Raw genomic sequence first — 5,000 nt, 5'->3', positions numbered from 1 at the left:
CAGTAATATACACAGCATATACAGACAAACACACACAATAATACAAACATAATATGCACACAAAAACACATAAACACATACAAACACACACACACACACACATACAATAATACTCTTACACACTTGTAATGATGCACCTTAACATACACATACAATTGTGCATTTTACACATACATTAAGAAAGAAATACATTGGCAAACACTATTCAGGCTGGTTTGACAAGTGCCAACTCAACTTCCACCTTTTATTTTAGGTGTGAGGAAGTTGATGTTATTTCTTACCAGCTAGACATCACACACACCGCCAGCTTCCCTCTCGAAACACATTCACAGACATGTACACACACACACACACACACACACACACACACACACACACACACAAACACATACTTAACAGGTGCACACAGCAATGGTTAAAAACTCCACCACTGCACTAATTTGTGTGTGTTTGTCTGTATGTGTGGGTGTCGGTGTATGTGTGTGTGTGTTTGTCTGTCTGTCAGTATGTGTGGGTGTCGGTGTATGTGTGTGTGTGTTTGTCTGTCTGTCAGTAGTTGTGGGTGTTGGTGTATGTGTGTGTGGGTTTGTCTGTCTGTCAGTATGTGTGGGTGTTGGTGTATGTGTGTGTGTGTTTGTCTGTCTGTCAGTATGTGTGGGTGTTGGTGTATGTGAGTGTGTGTGTGTGCACTAGTGTTTATGTGCGTGTCTGTGAGTGTGAGTGTCGGTGTGTGTGTGCGCTAGTGTTTATGTGCGTGTCTGTGAGTGTGTGTGTGTGTGAGTGTGCACTAGTGTTCATGTGCGTGTCTGTGAGTGTGTGTGTGTGTGTGTGTGTGTGTGTGCACTAGTGTTCATGTGCGTGTCTGTGAGTGTGTGTGTGTGTGAGTGTGCACTAGTGTTCATGTGCGTGTCTGTGAGTGTGTGTGTGTGTGTGTGTGTGTGTGTGTGTGTGTGCACTAGTGTTCATGTGCGTGTTTCTGTGTGTGTGACCTTTGCCCCTGCAACACACCTCCCACCACTGTAGCTCCACCTCTGCCCGTGTCAGCTCGATGACATCACCCAGAGAGAGGTGCAGTGGTTGGCCAAAAGCCACAGGGGGCGGCGGCAGACCGTAGTACTCTTCACATACCTCCATTTTAGGCAGACCTGGGGAGGGAGGGGCAAATGACAGGAAGTGACCTCACAGCCAGGCAAGTGGTGATATCACAAAGCACCCTCCACAAATGAACGGTAAGTGGTGACTATAGCAAATGAGTCATGCAGCCTTTGAATCAGTGTGACTACGCAGTTAAGTACAGTGCAATATACTGCATAACAACATTGCAAATAGTGCAGTTATCCTTGTACCAATACTAATGCACACAAGGGACAACATAGACTCTCTCACACACATACATTCTCCCATCCCATACACACACACACACTAGCTGGTGGCTTGTATTGTTTAGGGATGACTGGCTCTGGCCTCTAACGTATAGGCCTGATACTGCACTCTATTCAGTGATGTCATCACAGTGTAAGACTGTAAGGCAACATATTAAAAACCGATTCATGTTAAATGTTCAGTCAATAATATTACATGGGAAATGCTATTTCAATGCTATCAGGAGTATAAAAAGATAATTATGGTCAAATGATTTAGTTTTGTCAGACCCGAACTAGATGCGCTGGCATTAAAGGAATATGTGGTATTGTATATATTTTATTATAGCTTTGGTGCAGCCCTACCTGGTTTGGCTGGTCTAGGCCCCTTCAGAGTTTTATTCTAATTGGGAAGAAAATTGTGGAGAAAGTAAAAAAAAAAGTTACAAACTGTACAGAGCTCTGAATAAATATGCTGCAGAAAAGACAAAACAAATCACAGGTCGGGGTCGGGGTCGGGGTCAGGGAAGGGGAAGGGGTCGCACCTTTTTAAGGGTTCCGGAGTTTTCTGTGGGGGCAAACCGAAAGGGGATTGGTTGACACAAATAATTCAATAAGGACTAATTGACAGAGAGTGAACGATACAGTACATGCATGATGTGATTAGGGTCAGCTGTAGCAGCATATGATACGAATACGAAAAACCACAATGCATGTTGTTGCAAGATGTGCTTGTGATTAGGGATAGCTTTAGCAACATATAATATTAATACGAGAACAACATTTACTTATATATATATATATATACTGTATATATATATATATATTTGATTATGTGATATGTACTGCTTTCATAAGTACATTGTACTAAGGTTACTTCATGCGAAGTGAGACTTTAGACTTCTACCCTTTCAGCGAGACAAGGCGGTGTTGTTTGACATGACATAACTCAGCCGTTACTGTTTCTTCTTTGAAGAAATACAACTGCCATTGAATGCTTGTAACTTTTTGAATGCTTGTGAAGTTTTGAAATCAACTTCCTGTAAGTTCTTTGAACACCACATGCAGACAGAGAATGTTCTATTTTTAAACAACTGAAATGGTTTCATTTGTTCTCTTCTCAGAAGAATATGGTTGACAGAACTTATATATCACTGGAGGAAGCCATGCTCATAAAGGTAAACATGGTATATTGTATATGAACACATACACACAAATACATGCATACCTACTGTACATAAACAAAAATAAACACACACACACACACAAAAATACACACACACACACACACATACACACACACACACAAACACACGCACCCCCCCCCCCCCCCCCCCCCCCCCCCCACATATACTGTACCTGAATTTCGTCCACATACAGGAACTCTTCCCAGACACTCTTTATGGGCAGCCATCTTACACCGTGTGCAGCGGTAGCCCTGAAAGAATATACCCCTGTGAGAAAGAGAGGGACAGGGAAAGAGAGAGAGAGAGACAGAGAGAGAGACAGAGAGAGAGAGACAGAGACAGACAGAGAGAGAGAGAGAGTGAGAGAGAGAAAGAGAGAGAAAGAGAGAGAGCGAGAGAGAGGGAGGGAGAGATGGAGAGAGATGGAGAGAGAGAGAGAGAGAGAGAGAGAGAGAGAATTCATAGAAAATTAATTTGTTATATATGAATAATGACACACCACATAAAGATCTAAACTCCAATCAAACAAGAGAGAAAAATCTGTCAGTGACTCCACTGTGGACTGTACTGATTGTCAAGTAGCGAGGGCTTAGTGTCACAGGAAGTGAATCTGGCTAAGAGTATATGACTGCCTGTGCCTACAGGAAGTGAATCTGGCTAAGACTATCTGACTGCCTGTGCCTACAGGAAGTGAATCTGGCTAAGACTATATGACTGCCTGGCCGTACATGTCAATCTGGCAGAGTCTCGCATGACCCAGCAGAAGTCAGTCAATTTGGGCTATCAGAGAGTCAGCAGATGGACTGTCTAGATTACCCTGGCATGGATCACGCACGTGTGTGTGTGTCTGTCTGTGTGTGTGTGTGTATGTGTGTCTGTGTGTGTGTGAGAGAGTCTGTGTGTGTGTATGTGTGTGTGTCCAGATTACCCTGGCATGGATCACACATGTGTGTGTGTGTGTCTGTGTCTGTGTGTGTGTGTGTGTGTGTGTGTGTGTGTGTGTGTGTGTCCAGATTACCCTGGCATGGATCACACTTGTGTGTGTGTGTGTCTGTGTGTGTGTGTGTGTGAGTCTGTGTGTGTGTGTATTTGTGTGTCCAGATTACCCTTGCATGGATCACACGTGTGTGTGTGTGAGTCTGTGTGTGTGTGTGTCTGTGTGTGTGTGTGTGTGTGTGTGTGTGTGTGTGTGTGAGTCTGTGTGTGTGTCTGTGTGTGTGTCTGTGTGCGTGTGTGTGTGTAAGTCTGTGTGTGTGTTTGTGTGTTTGTCTGTGTGTGTGTGTGTGTGTGTGTGTGTGTGTGTGTGGTGTGTGTGTGTGTGTGTGTGTGTGTGTGGTGTGTGTGTGTGTGTGTGTGTGTGTGCGTTGTGTGTGAGAGTCTGTGTGTGTGAGTCTGTGTGTGTGTGTGGTGTGTGTGTGTGTGTGTGTGTGTGTGTGTGAGAGAGAGATTCTGTGTGTGTGTGTGTGTGTGTGTGTTGTGTGTGAGAGTCTGTGTCTGTGTCTCTGTGTCTCTGTGTGTGTGTGTGTGTGTGTGTGTGTGTCTGTGTGTCTGTGTGTGTGTGTGTGTGTGTGTGTGTGTTTCCAGATTACTCTGCCATGGATCCGGCCCTGATTTGGTCCTGCTGTTTTTTTTCACTTGCGCAACGTCCACCAGGATCAGGAAATCTCACAGGAAATCATACGATCTCAGTGCATCAGAGTCTCACACGCCTCAGTGGAAGTAAGTCAATCTGCACTAATGTGGTGTCACAGTCCACATTGCACATCATTCTGGCACTGGTCTGGCCCTGATGTGACCCTGGTCTGGCCCTGATGTGGCCCTGGTCTCCGCATGGGAGCTCTTTTGTATCACCTTAGCCCTCCTACCAGGCCTCAGAGGAGGTCAAACTGATCAGAATTTGGCAGGGAAAAAAAAAAACACTGTCTGAAAACCACTGTTTAGATGGTCTCATGAAGAGGTATCCACTTGACTGGTACTGGGCAGGTCTCACAAGAAGTGCTAAACTTTTTACCTAAAAGCAGCAGTAATGAGGTTTGGTCTAAAACTAGTGAGCTGACTCCCTAAAAGCTATGCAGAAACCTTACAAACACCACCAACAGCCAAGTTGGCACTGATTAAAGCTTGCTAACATGCTAACACGCCACCATGCTAACTGGTGTCTTCTGCTGATAAAAGCTTGCTACCCTGCTAACCATGCTAACTGGTGTCTTTTGTCTATTGTTGGTGATGTCATGCTTTGAAGGATTTTCTTATATTTTTGCAGGGGGTTTAATCCCAGACCAGAGAACTACACAGTGCATTCACAGGTGTGTTTTTAGTGCATTCACAGGTGTGTTTATCTGTTGCATTGTGCCGCTTTAACCGCATTCGGCAGACTAATGAAAATACTCACCCAAGCAACATTTGGCAGCTTTCACAGGAAGTAAATACAGGAAATGACATATTCACAGGA

At 44.4% G+C, this 5,000-nt stretch overlaps 1 pseudogene; it reads right to left on the bottom strand.

Annotated features, from left to right (window-relative positions):
* The window catches only part of LOC116219136, a 28,457-nt pseudogene that overhangs the window by 10,288 nt on the left and 13,169 nt on the right, over positions 1-5,000 (bottom strand).

The sequence above is a fragment of the Clupea harengus genome, chromosome 24 (genome assembly GCF_900700415.2).
Source record: "Clupea harengus chromosome 24, Ch_v2.0.2, whole genome shotgun sequence".
In the NCBI taxonomy this organism is placed as follows: domain Eukaryota; kingdom Metazoa; phylum Chordata; class Actinopteri; order Clupeiformes; family Clupeidae; genus Clupea; species Clupea harengus.
The sequence above is the reverse complement of the archived record's forward strand: the minus strand, read 5'-3'. Positions and strand labels throughout refer to the sequence as shown.